General features: G+C 43.3%; 1 protein-coding gene across 1 annotated transcript in view; it reads left to right on the top strand.

The window, feature by feature from the left end:
* The window catches only part of LOC145412799 (uncharacterized), a 370,382-nt gene that overhangs the window by 215,278 nt on the left and 140,104 nt on the right, over positions 1-15,000 (top strand). The window lies entirely within an intron of this gene.

The raw sequence follows: 15,000 nt of genomic DNA, 5'->3' as shown, positions 1-15,000 counted from the left end.
CTCTTGCAGTATAAGCTTCTCAGCGTGGTTACCTCTTTCATCAGTGTTTTTGGTACTGCCAGCCCCCCCCCCCCCCTTTTTTTTTCCAGGTTAAGTGAGGCGCCTAGCAATGAAGGAGTTAATGAAGGGTTTATGTAACTCGTCTGTTTTTAACAAAATTTCACCCAGCCTTGAAAAATATGGTATGGAGATAAAAATAAAAAGTAAACTACCGGCAATTAATAACTAATTAGATAAATAAATTGCAGTATACGACATCAAGGCAGATGTGGACTGAGACTTTCAGGCCTGATGAGGCTAATGCTGCTCTTAGGCCCTTTTAACAATATAGATACATACGAGTACATCCGTACATTAATAATCTATTGCCACTTTTCACAGTGTGACAGAGCATTAAAAAAAAATATTGCTATTGTATTTCCCACTTATTAAAACTTGATGAAATGTAAAAGTATATTGTTGGCATTGATTATTAATGGGGAATTCCCACAAGCCTGTGGCCCCAGCCATATTAGCTTCCATGTAAATCGGCCCCTGCATCTGTTTCAAGAGATTAATTACCTTACCAAAAAAAAAAAAAAAAAAAATCATGCCCAGCTTTGTTCTTGCCATGTCACTATTTTTTTTTTTTTTTTAGGTCAGCCACTCACACTTTAATCCCCCGATAATAAAGACATACCTGTGGTCTTGTGCTTCCGTGTATGATGTATTCTGTGCCGTGTGTTATTTTTTTGCAAGTCACCGATTCACAGTTTAATTTAATGACCCATAAGGAGGAGAATGTCTTGTTCATGTTTTTTCTTGAGTTAAATATTTTGTTGTCTCATGTCACACACACACACACACACACACATACACACACACACACACACACACACACACACACACACACACACACACACACACACACACACACACACACACACACACACACACACACACAGGTTTTACCAAGAAAAATGCCGTCCTTACGGGTCCATTTTGCCTGTTATCCCAAATTTTTCTGTACTTTTCTTTCCATGTACCTCACCGTACCAGATTTCACTCATTTCTCTTTACTCTGGTTCTACTTTCCTCCTGTGTTATATAACCTGCATTTCCTCTCGTCTTTATGTAAATACTTCTCTTGTTTATCTTCCCACCATTCTTCTCATAGGTCTTGAAGCTTCTGTGTTTTCAGTTGGCTCTCTTTGTTAATATTTATATTAGTACTTTCGCAACTAATAGTCAGGTGTGTATGTGGAAAAAATTCAGTTTATTATTATTATTATTATTATTCTCGTAAGTAATAGAATGAGGTGTAGCCAGGATTCCAGAGGCTTGAGCGGGGATGGGATGAGAGTGTTATCCATTTACTTCGACAGATTTTTACAGGTTCTTTTTGTGTGTTTACTTATTAACTATTTGCAAGTTCTTTTATTTTTTTACATTTATTTATTTATTTATTTGCTTATTATTATTATTTTTTTTTGCTGTCAGTACCTTGCCACACTTCATCCGTAATTGAGAAAAGAATCAGGATGGTGATGATGTTGACGATGACTTTTATTATTATTATTTTATTATTATTATTATTATTTCAGCTCTAGATTCATGCTTCCTTATCACATGTAAACTTTTCCTGCCATTTCTTTTCATACTTATCCTGATCCAGCCACTGTTACGCCGTCCCACAATATCGTTCCAACCCTCATGCATATTAACTTTTTCACGTGCATTGGAGGCAACTTGGGATTCAGTTGTGGTCAAGCAATTAAATTCAACAGCGGGAAGAGAGTTAATGGATTTTGACTCTCTCTCTCTCTCTCATTTTTTAATCCAGCCAACCATGTCTATTGCATGTACCTCTTCGTTTTCCGTTTATCTCACCCCTTACTCACTCCCCCCCCCATCTCTCTAACTCACTCCCACTTCCCCTCACCCTTTCCCACTCTCCATGTTTTCATTCCCGCTCTATATCACTCCCTCTTTTCTCACTCACTATCTCTACTCCACTCTCTCACTCACTTTCCTAGCCTGTGGACCTTGGCATACTCTTATCTGTTAGGGTGGCTATTTTTCCCATGCTCTCTCACTCTGTTTTCTCTTACTCTTTTACAGTCTTATCTTGACAGAGCTTTGTTTACTGAAACTTCTTATTGCGTTCTCTCTCTCTCTCTCTCTCTCTCTCTCTCTCTCTCTCTCTCTCTCTCTTCACATATACGGAAAACTATGCAGGTATTCAAAGAAATACGTGACAAAGTAGTAAAAGAAAACAGGACATCACAAGGTTAACCCAAACTATTGAAAATTAAGGTTATGTAAGAACACACACAACGAGAGAGAGAGAGAGAGAGGCCACAAAAAGGGAGAAGCAGGAAAAGGAAAGAACACAGAAAAAGAACAGAAAAGCTAGCAATAAGGGAAAGAGGGAGAAGAGTAATTCGACCCGTCTCTTGTGATTATCAACTGCCGTATTATCCGACGCTTTGGGAAATATATACGTGAATAAGGGAGCATATTCATAAACATTCATAACCCGTAGATGAGCCAACGTTGTGTGTACATTAGCGTATTTATATTTTTACCCTCACTTATAACAGCTGTAAAAAACGTGACAACCCAAAACATGAGTAAATATTAATGTGAAAAAAAAAAAAAATGGGAATGGACGTGGATGAGAACGTGTGGGAATAAGCCCATGATGGAACTCATGGGGAGAGACCTTGTCATAAGAAGAGGGAGAATTTAACAGACTGTATAGGAAGAGGACTTACAATGCGAGGGGAGATGACGTACCCCAAATGTATAAGGAGGGAACTTAGTTAGAATGCGAGAGGACAAGACTTAGCCCAGATGTATAGGGAGGAAACTTAGTTAGAATGCGAGAGGACAAGATGAAGCCCAAATGTATTGGGAGGGAACTTAGAATGCGAGAGGACAAGACGTAGCCCAAATGTATAGGGAGGGAACTTAGAATGCCAGAGGACAAGACGTAGCCCAAATGTATAGGGAGGGAACTTAGAATGCAAGAGGACAAGACGTAGCCCAACTATATGGGGAAGGATCAGAATGCGAGAGGACAAGACAGCCGAAATGTATGGGGAAGGATCAGAATGCGAGAGGACAAGACTTAGCCCAAATGTGTGGGGAAGGATCAGAATGCGAGAGGACAAGACAGCCCAAATGTGTGGGGAAGGATCAGAATGCGAGAGGACAAGACAGCCCAAATGTGTGGGGAAGGATCAGAATGCGAGAGGACAAGACTTAGCCCAAATGTGTGGGGAAGGATCAGAATGCGAGAGGACAAGACTTAGCCCAGCTGTATGGGGAAGGAACTTTTGGGCATGGGAGAACCCTAAGACACAAGCGCTTCACCGCCGCCTACCCTTTCGCATTTGACGTCTCAGTTTTTGCTCCGTGGTTAGAGTACACCCATGCGAGGGTTGGGCACACGTCACCTGGACATGTATGTGCGCACGCGTGTGTTCAGTGGCGCACTGGGCCTCGTTGACCAGGCCCTGGTCTTCGTGAGAGCCTTCCTTCTCCCCTGAGCAGTTTTCCCCCTTTTCCGAGCTGTTTTCCTTTTCCAGAGCTCTGTTCCTTCCTTTCTTTCGATTTTTCCTTCTTTTTCGTTTTTCCTTCTCCTCCTCCACCTCTTTCTTGTCTTCTTCCTCCTCCTCTTTCTTTTCTTCCTTCTCATTCTCTTTTATGTCATCATCCTCCTCCTTTCTCCTGTCTTCTTCCTCCTCCTCATTCTCTTTCTTTTCTTCCTCTTGCTCCTCTATCGTGTCTTCCTCCTTCTCCTCCTCTTCCTCCTCTCTCTTGTCTTCCTCCTCCTCCTCCTCCTCTTCCTCATCCTTCTCCACTTTCTCCCCCATCTGGTCTTCCTCCTCCTCGATCATGCCCTCCTCCTCCTCCATTGTCTTGTCTTCCTCCTCCCCTGTCTTGTCTTCCTCCTCCACCTCCTCTTCCTCGCCTTCCTTCTCTATCTTGTCTTCCTCCTCGTCCTCGTCCTCATCCTTTTCTATCTTGTCTTCCTCCTCCTCGTCCTCCTCCTCCTCCTCCTCCATTTTGTCTTCCCCCTCCTCCTCTGTCTTGTCTTCCACCTCCTCCTCTTCCGCTTCTACCTTGTCATCTTCCTCTTTTTCCGATCTCTCTTCCTGCTCTTCAGAACTCTCTTCCTCCTTTTCCGACCAGTCGTGTTTCAAGGGATTGTGGGCGGTGGTGGTGAGGATGGGGGTGGGGGTTGGGGTGGGGTGGCTGGTGGTGGTGGAGGCGTCGGGGGCAGCACCTGTGGCCGGCGCGTCCTCCGTCTCGCCTTCGCCCGTGCCTCTGTCCGGGTCATGGTCACCGTCGGCGGCGTCGGTGAAGCCTCCGGTGCCGCCGGGGTAGTGGACGGTGACGGGGGCGGTGACGGGGGCGTTCATGTTCACCACCGGGCCGTTGACCACTTGTATATTGATGATAATTACGGAAGGGCAGGGGTCGGATTGGGTCACGGTGGTGGTCCGGTCCCCCTCCCTGGTCGTGGTGGTGGTTGTTGGCGCCGACATCCGTAGAATTTCACTCAATAACTTTTCAAAATTCATTTTAATCCCTGTTTTACTTTATTAGTTTTTACCTTTTTTTTTTAGAACGTATAAACTTTCACAATGGTATATGTGATATGATATTACTTAATGTTTAGGCAATATGCAGTCTACGTGGAAAACGGGGTTGACCTCTTCTTTCTGTAGGTGGCATGGCAGGCTTCGTAACACCTCGTTCTAAGTTATTTGTTTTGCATATTACTCTTGGTCATTGGATCAGTAGTATACAAGGGGATATTGAGCTGTATTGTTCAAATTAAGTCGCAAAGGAAAAGGTGTTACAAAATCTGTGAGAAGAATGAGATTGTTTAAAGAATCGTGAAGGGCGGGGGTATCGCCAGTGCTGCCGTGCTGGCTGTACTCCCATCACTTTAACTCGGCCTAAAATATCCATCTCGCCATCTTTAATGCTGAGCTCTGTTAAGAGATGTGGTCCAGAATATGATGCTCGTCACGAAGAAGTGTTGTGGTAAAGTTCTGGGGCCGTATGTAAAGTGATGTTAGTACTGTATTATTAATTTAATTTTGCTTCATAACGACGCGAGTATATTTTGCGCAGCTCATTTCGGCTGCAGGAGCTTCAGTCAGCAACTGGAACTATCTGTGGTCAGTAATGACACCATTTCTGATTCTTTAAAGTATTAGCTGTCTCATGGTAGTAAGTCAGCATCCATTTAAACATTAACTTAACCTAGATTTATTGTATATAAATCTATGATAGGTTTGTATTGTAATAGAGGGGATGGCATGTTTGTACCCTCAGAACTACGGTATGAATGTTTTTCACCGGGCAAGGAGTAGCCAACTTTTCGATATATCTAGTTAAACCCTGCCATTGTAAATATAAACTAACCACATCTTTATTCTGTTACTAACACTACAATATTTTATATGCATATATATATATACATATCTATCTATCTATCCATCTAGCCTACTGTATATGTGTGTGTGCGTGTGTGTGTGTTCCTAGCTAACAGTGTTTCTGTACTACTGACCCTTGTTAATAGTGCCCCCCCTCCCCTCCCTTTTTTTTTCCTTGCTCTTTTCGGTTGATGTGCGACTTTATCTCGGTCGTTTTTGATGTTGCATATTAAGTTTTTGATGTTGCATAATAAGTATTTCCTGTTGATGTTGGTTTTGTTCTTATTATTGAATCAGCTGCTGTTATGAAGTGGAAGGCTAATTTCTGCGTAGTAGTACGAAATGAAATAAAATAGATGGATTATTCTGAAAGTTATGATTGTGTGTGAATTTCATTTTGACGGTGCTTTATGCGCTCACACTACCCTACGTGGCTCTGTAATTCGTACTCGTTCTATCCCCGCTCTCAGACTCACTCCTCTCTGGCTTTCTCTGGCTATCACACACTGCAGGGCCATTCGTAGCTGTCATTCTAGTTCTCTCCCTGGCTGTCATCTGTTTTATGGTTCGCGGATTATACCTTCACTAACTCGTGTGCTTGTACTCACCATGTAATACTCATATACTTCTATCATCCACTCGGGTACTCACTGCCTTTTTCTACTTGTTATTCAGATGTGCATATGTATCACTCTGACTTGCACCCATTGTCCCTTGCGTCCTAGTTCACTCTTTCTCACAGGATGCCATTCTTTCGTCATTCAGTCGTTCATTTACTTATAGTTCATCGACACTGGCATTTACTCTATGTCGTAGCTCACACCTGTACTTTCTATCTCTCATTCTTTAGTTATCTCACATATCGTAGCACCTTCATTTTGGCTTATACTCACTGTCTGATGCGTCCAGTATAGTTATCTCCCTCTCCCTGCTTTTTACCATCGTCAGTCTGATTCACTCATTTACCATGCGTCTTCCACTATAGCTTACACCCACTGTTCGTCTTCGCTCACTCCTTTTCCACGGCTGTCGTGAGATCTTCACTCTGTGGTTCACCCACTTTTTTATGCAAAAATCTTTTCTCTGACGCCCCTCAGTCCACCCTCTCTCCTTGGCTTTCACCCACTCTTGAATTATTCATTCTACATGACTCATTCTGACTCCGCGCCTCTCACTGTAACCCGGCTCCACTTGACTTTCACTCTAGTTCTCGCTAACTCTGCGTATTTCTTCACGTGGCTGTCACTTGTACGAAGTTCGTTTTTCTCAGTTTCTTCCGTCCATACAGACCTACTCTTAACTTCGTCACCACGATGATGGTCTTCTTTGTTCTTGCCACCACAAGACGATTTTCTAACAGGTTTTGGAGGCTCCCTTGAACTGAACCGATTAAATGTTTATATAACCAGACTCCCTCAGCCTGAGTGAGATTGGATAGTGTGAAGTAGTGTACATCCACTTATTTGGACACACACACACACACACACACACACACACACACACACACACACACACACACACACACACACACACACACACACACACACACACACACACACACACACACACACACACATTTACGTTTCGTGCTCGAATGTAAAATGAGTTTTTAAAATTGATCTCAGATTTTCATATTACCATTTTGCTTAATCTCTGCTCTCATATACATATGAAAAAAAAAAAAATAGAAAAAAAGTGAGTTCAGCTCAATGAAATGAACCAAATGGCGTTAAACATCCTTTTTCTCAGTGGATCAGTGTGCCGTGATATTTACCCGGGCACAGGTGAGGGGAAGAGGTTGGCACATGAGACATCACAGCACACAGGAAGCGGGGAAGTCGTAGTGTTGTTGTTGTGGCGCATCTGAACGTGAACCCGGTGGACTGCAGACTTAAGTTGCTATTCTCCTGCAGTCCACCATCGTCCTTTCGGGGAATAGGGACGGAGTTGGGGGGCTTTGTATAATCGGGCAGTGGAGCTGCCTAATTGTATCACCGTAACCACATGAAAGTCTCTCTCTCTCTCTCTCTCTCTCAGTCGTGATGTGAAGTATGGTTATTATGTGAGCGTCTTCGTGTCCATGTGTGTGCAGGTGTAATAAAACAAGCACAGCGTGAGATAAATTCACCTTCAGCCTCACCTTGCTCTCCTTCACCTCGTCTTCCCATCTCTCTTTTTACTTGGCTCATTTTGGCCATTTTTTACCCCTCTCCTTACTTTCCTCTTCAGTTTTTCCCTCCGTTTCTGCTCACTCGTCTCTCTTCTGTTTCCCATCTCTTTTCTCCTCCGTTTCCTCTGTCTTTCCTCCATTGCTTCCCATCTTTTGTCTCTCCCTTTTAATCCATCCCTACCCTCTCTTTTCGTTTCAGTTCTCTCTCTCTCTCTCTCTCTCTCTCTCTCTCATTTGTTCCCCTCGCTCATCTCTCTGTTATTCCCCTCTCTCGTCTTTTTTTTTTTTTTTTTTGGGTTCCCCTCTCTTTCCGCTTTTTTTGTTCCTCTCTTCTCTCTATTATTTTCCTTTCTTTCTCTTCTCAGGTTCTTATGTATCTTATTTTTCCTTTGTTTACCATCTCTCTTTTCTCTTTCGTTTTTCATCTCCTTACTACTTCTCCCTTTTTCTATTAAGTTTCATCTCTCTTCCATCTCTCCTCGCTCCTTCCTTTTTCACCTCGCTTTTCTCTCTCTCTCTCTCTCTTACACACACACACACACACACACACACACACACACACACACACACACACACACACACACACACACACACACACACACACACACACACACACACACACACACACACACACACACACACACTGTGTAGTTGGGAGCTATGAAAAAACGTAGGAAAGAGACAAGTAGGTCGGGAGGATGAATGGAACTGGGTCAAAGAGGAGGAGTGGAACAACATATGTAGAGAAACGAAGAGATAATAGATAAATGGATGAATAGATAGACAAATAGATGGATGACAATTGTGTGTGTGTGTGTGTATAGATGGATGACAATTGTGTGTGTGTGTGTGTGTATAGATGGATGACAATTGTGTGTGTGTGTGTGTGTGTGTGTGTGTGTGTGTGTATAGATGGATGACAATTGTGTGTGTGTGTGTGTGTGTGTGTGTGTGTGTGTGTGTGTGTGTGTGTGTGTGTGTGTGTGTGTGTGTATGTATGTATGTATGTGAATACGGGTAAGAGGAAGAAAGGACAAGAGAGGAGGTGGACGGTAAGAGAGCGAGAGAGTGAGAGAGAGAGAGAGAGAGAAGGGGGGGAGGGAGTAAGGGATCAAGGTAGTGAGGTAGGTTAAGGAGGAGGAAGCAGGGAAGACGGAGAACACGAAAGGGAACAGGAAGGAGAGAGAGAGGGAGAGAGAGAGAGAGAGAGAGTAGCCATGAATAAAGAAGAAATTAGCTTTTTATTATTTTTACCTGAGAGTGAGACTGATAAGAGGGAGAGGACAAAGGAAATGAGTGTTTGCTGACAGCCTGCGAAATGAGAGAGAGAAAGAGAGAGAGAGAGTGAGTGAGAGAGAGAGAATATTATTAGACAAACAACCAAAAGAGTGAGTTGAGAAAAACGAAAGAAGATGAAGGAAAAAAGTTAAAAGGTAGGGAGAATGTCGTAAAGATTGGGAGGAGGGGAAGGAGGAAGGGGGGGGAGCAGGGTAGGGGAGGGGAGAGAGGGCGGAGGGAGGAAGGGAGGGGATTGTTGTGAGAGGTAGGGAGAGTGTCGTGAAGAGAGAGGAGGGGAGGGGAGGGGTAGGGAGAGGAGGGAAGGGATCAGTGCACCCTTGGCTGGGTCAGGAGAGGTAAGGGGATAGGGGGAGGGTCTGGGGATATGGGGTTGGGAGAGGGGGAGGTCAGCTGAGGTGAGAGAGGGTCAACGTGTCTTATGCAGTGCTGGTCACTCCGCCTGCCTCCCTTCCTTCCTCCTCCTCCTCCGTTTCCTCCGTCTTTCCCTCTTTTGCTTTTCTTTCCTTCTGCCTCTCCCCTCAGACATCGTCCTTCTGCCTTCTTATTATTGCCCTCCCGCCCCTTCCCCTCATTTATCCCCTTACCCTCGTGTCTAAGGTAACTCATTTATATATAATCCTATTCTTATATTCTTATTAAACGCCTCCTTCATCCCTGTTTCCTTCGTCTTATTCCTTACCCTCTCTCTTTCCCTGTCTTCCTCGGTTTTCTTTGTTGTTCTCATTCACTCCTCCTCCTGCCCTACCAAACCGTTCCTTGTCCCCTCCCCTCCCCTCCCCTCCCCTCCTCTCCCCACCCTTCTTCCCCTCTGTGCTCCCCACGTATCTCCCCTCCCCTTCACTGTCCTATCCTACCTCCCCTCTCGTCTCCTATCCTTCCCTGCCCTCCCCTCCATCTTCCAGTCCCCTCTCCTCTCCTCCTCATCTCTCCCCTCTCTTACATCCTTCCATCCTCCCCTCCCCTCCCCCCTACCCCTCCTCTCTCCAACACTCAGTTCCCTCTCACCCTAAGTCCTCTTTTTCCTCCTTCTCCTACTCTTCCTTTCTGTCTCGTGGCCCTTCTTCTTCCAAACTCACTCCAACACCAGAATTATTCAGTGTTTTCAACTTCATACCCACCTCTGACCCTTTGGTGTTTCATCATTGCTAATTCTGATTTTTTATGTTTTGTTTTTTTAATGTTTCCTGAATATCATTCCACGTGTTTCGTTTGCCAGTTTCGTTTGTATGTCTCCTTTTCCTTTCTATGGTGTTCTTAGGCATTGTTTTCTTTAGTTTCCCTACTTTACTAACTTTTCTTTGTTCTGGTCTCCTCTGATCAACTCACCTCTCTTTCTCTCTCTTCTTTGTTTTAATCATTGTCTTCCCATTAGTCCATTTACATCCTTCCTACCTTTATTGCATTCTCTCTTTTCTCCTTCTTTCATCCTCTGTAAGGAAGAGGAAGAGGAAAAGAGAGGGAGAGAAGTAAAGGGAGGAGGGGAGGGAGGAACCGTGACGAGAGGCTGGTGACCCCCTCCCTCCCCCTATCCTTCTCTCCCTTCCCCCATCCCTCCCCCCCCTTTCACTCTTTCCCTCCCATTCTCCCTCCCTCCTCCCTCGCTGCTCTCTCTCTAGCTTTGTACCCTGTCTGGAGTCAGTCTGCTCTCCTTCTACCCTGCTCTCTCTCTCTTTCTCCTTCTCTCCTCCCTCCCCCTACCCCTCCTTCTCTCTCTCTCTCTCTCTCTCTCTCTCTCTCTCTCTCTTCCCTTTTATTTCCTTACATATTCTTGTCATCCGCCATCCCATTCATTCTTCTCCAGTCTTCATTACCTCCCTACTCACACCCTGCATATTCTCCCTACTCTGCCCATATTTTCTCTCCCTGTTGTCATCTTCCTCTCCCGCTCTCTCTCACGCTTCCTTTCACACACACACACACACACACACACACACACACACACACACACACACACACACACACACACACACACACACACACACACACACACACACACAGTCCCTCCTTTGTCGCTCACTCCTTCCCGTGCTCTCTCTCTCTCTCTCTCTCTCTCTCTCTCTCTCTCTCACACACACACACACACACACACACACACACACACACACAGCGACGCCTCTGCCCACAGCTGGTCTGGTTTGTTATGATTAGCTCTGTTCTTCTCGTCTCTTTTACCATGTTGAATTTGTGCGAGTTTCCCTTAGGTCTGACTGACAAGGATAGCACACCACCCCCTCGCACGATGTTATCTTTTTATTGTATGTTACTGATGTTGAGTTTGTATGTATGTATGTATGTGTATTTGCCTGGATGTATGTATGTAGTTGTATGTTTTTATGTACGAGTATGTAATGGACCTTCGAACTTTGCACGACCATTAATTAGGGGCTTAATATCTGGTACTCCGAGTTTACTTCAGATTGATGTCCTGTGAGGAGGTGTTTAGGTTTGTTTTGTGCTCCTTCAGTGGCTTCGTTAGTGAAATGTGGATACAAGGGTGCATAGAGTTTTACATACATGCCTTTTTCGTTTAAATTATTTTGTTGGTGAGCATATGCCAGTGTGTGTGTGTGTGTGTGAGAGAGAGAGAGAGAGAGAGAGAGAGAGGTGGGGGGTGAAAGGAACTAAAATAGGTAAAGAAGTGCTCCCAGCTTCAAAGCTTGGATGGTGGGTACTCATGAAAGACCCAGCCATTCACTGCATAAGTACCTTTAAGAAATGTATATACTGTATATTTAGGACTCTCTCTCTCTCTCTCTCTCTCTCTCTCTGTTTACCCGCCTCCTTCCTCCTCCCTCCTGTTGCTCGCCTCTCTTCCATTCATTCACACACCTCTCGCCCTTCCTCCTTCACCTCCTTGTCTCACGCTTCATCATCCTTCTCCGTAACCTCCCGTCATTACCTTCCACTGCCTCCTTTCCTTCCTACTTAACTCTTTCTCCCATCTACATTATTTATTGTCGTTCCCACCTTCAGTTCCCCCTCCCTTTCCCCCCATCCTAGACCTCCCTTCCTCACGCTTCATTATCGTTCTCTCAAATCTCTCTTCATTACATTCTCTTCCCGAAACTTCAACCCCTGTTCATCCATTAGGCTATACATTATCTTTTGTCACTAATTCACTCATTTATTCATTTATTCATTCTTTTACGTGTCTCTCCCCCTCCCTCCTTCCCCTCCCCATTCTCACGCTTCATCATCATCCCTCTCCCTAATCGCCCCTCATTACCCTCCTTGCCCATTCATCGCCTTCCTTAACCTCCGTTTTTCCATCTACAGTATTTTTCCCACCCTTCCTTCTGCCCCCTCTCTTACATTCCCCTCCTCCTTTCCTCCATCTTCACACTTCACAGACTGGCCATCTTAACCCCCTCCACCATCTTCCCTCTCTTTTGTCTCTTCTCCCTCCTCCCCCTCCATTCCCGCATTCTTTTCCCTTTTTCATAATCTCCTTTACCTTGTTCTTCTCCATCGTTTTCCTTTCCCACCCTCTTTCCTCACCGTCTTCACTTACCTCCTCCTTACCATGTTCTTTCCTCCACTCTCCCTTCCATCCCCCGTTCTTCACTCTCTTTTCTTTATTCCTCTTTACCTTCTTTCTACCCTCTATTCCTCCTCATTCCCCTGCCTGCCTCCCTCCCTCCCTCCTTCGCTTCCCACCATTCTCCCTTTCCTCTCCCCTCCTCCCTGTCCCCTGCTAATAGCTTTTAACTTAATGGAGTATAATTTGCCACGTTAGGGTCAGAGTAGCCTTATTTTTCCCTATAATTATCGGCCTTAATGCAGGATTTCACCTACTCCTAAGGTATGCTTGGAATTTTGAGTGTATTTACCTGGGAATTAAAAAAAGAAAGAAGAAAAAATAGTTTGTCCTTTGTGTTTGCGAATTTTTGTTGTTTGATGTTATTTCGTGTTTTAGGCGTTTGTTTTCGTGTTTGATTATGTTTTGTTTATATGTTTGTTTATGTTTTTGCCTTAATTATTTTTATTGTGCGTAGATTATTGTTTTTGGTGTAAGTACTCGCCTTGGAATATAGAACGTTGTGCATATTTGCACTTGTTCAGTTGTGTTTTTTAGATTGTGTTTGTTTTTGTGTTTATGGTTGGGTGTTTGTTTCCTTTGTGTTTGTTTAATGTGTGTGCGTTTGTGTTCCTCTGCGTTTGTTGTTTGTAGGTGTATTTATCTGAGAGTAGAAGTTTATGCTCATTGTGTTTATTTGCGTTTTTTTGGTTTCGTGTTTGTAGGTGTTTGTGTTGTAGTGAAGATGGTCCTTGTGTTTTATGTTTTATTTGTATGTTTATTTTTCCACGTGATTTTTTTTTTTTTTTTTTTTTTTTTTTTGTGCTGTTGTTTTTCGTACGCATGTTCAAGTTACTGTGTGCCCTTGAAATTGCTTTATGCGCATGGTGTGTGTGTGTGTGTGTGTGTGTGTGTGTGTGTGTGTGTGTGTGTGTGTGTGTGTGTGTGTGTTCCGACCTTCGTATTTATGCCCCGTTGTGTGAATGCGCAGTTGTTCCTTTGTTCATGTGGTTGTGTATATGTTTATTCCTTTATTCATTTATTTTATTTTGTTTATATATTGACATGTGGATTTTTGCGGGAACAGTTCATGTATATATTCCACTGCGTTTATTTAAGTAGGATAGAATCAGTCTTTCTTGTCAATATGGTATGTGTTTATTTGTATTTGATTTTTTTTTTATATAACTTGGTTCAGAACTCCCCTATGAAGAGTGAATCAGTGTGTTAATATTTCACTGAGTACGTTATTTATGAGTTTACTATCATTTGTTTATTTCTTAATTTGGATCCTGCCTGGAAACAAAATATTGGAGAATTTGCTTATGTATGCATGTATATATATGTATGTATGTTTGTATGTATGTGTATATGTATATGCTATGAGACGAAAAAATTCTATATACACCTCAGACGAATCAGCTTTGTAGCCACTTTCGTTATTATTATTATTACTGTACTTCTGATACATCTTATGTGTCCTAACATGTGTAGTAATGCTAACCGTCTGTATCTGGCGCCTGTAGATCGCTGCAATACATACGTACATACACAAACTTGATAAATGTAGCCTTGAAGACAGGACACAACCCCTCTACCTAAAATCCCGTCTGCTTCAACTACATACATACATACATAGATACATACATACATACATACATACAGCACATGATCCGTACCACCAGCACGTTCAGAAAAAAGTGTTGTTTGTACAGCTATTTCCGTCGTCACCACCATTATTATTCCTTCCCTGGTCATCATCATCTTGTCTACCGCTAACATCATCACTGTCTTTATTATACATCGTTCGGTAGCTTGTCCATCACGTGTGTTATCAGCCGTACCCTTGATTGTTTGAACACCGCCACCACCACCCACACACCACAGTACTCTTATCACTAGTGCTGTCCGATTTATTATCATCACCATCCTCGAGGTAACGGCGATGAACAACAGACTCTCATATTTCCTGCATTCATCGTCTTGTTATATCTGCCAATGGTGATAAGGAAGGTATCAGATTGTTTATCACTCTTACAACACCCTTATCAGTAACCACGGTCCGTATATTCATCATCACCACATTTATCATTATTAATAAGAAACAAGTACCCTATCACATTTCTTGTCACTACCGTGTTTCTCATAACTCGAACCGCGAATGATATATACTGTACATACATTTCATAAATTCATTTTCACTGTTATAAGTACTAACGGTAATAACAGGCAGATGACTGCTAATAACGTTTCATTTCCTTTACCACTAAATATTAAAGCAACCCAACCCACATACATTTCATTCATTTTTTATCCCCTCTCTTACAGCTACTAACGATAATAATTAGAATATGGCCACCAGTAATGTTTCCTTACCATTACCGCTAACCATTAAAGCCTCGTAACCAACCCACATCTCCCACCACACCACACCCACTTTGCAGCCTGACCTTGGCTTTGCTACCACCATTATATATATACCAATATATACCTCCTTTACCAGTACTGCACAACTCGGCCACAATCACATCACCAGCTAGTGTATTAAATTAACTTTCTCCACCACTGTCACCATATCT

This window comes from Coenobita brevimanus, chromosome 94 (genome assembly GCF_032717465.1).
Source record: "Coenobita brevimanus isolate Jiangsu-jjx chromosome 94, ASM3271746v2, whole genome shotgun sequence".
Taxonomy (NCBI): domain Eukaryota; kingdom Metazoa; phylum Arthropoda; class Malacostraca; order Decapoda; family Coenobitidae; genus Coenobita; species Coenobita brevimanus.
The sequence above is the reverse complement of the archived record's forward strand: the minus strand, read 5'-3'. Positions and strand labels throughout refer to the sequence as shown.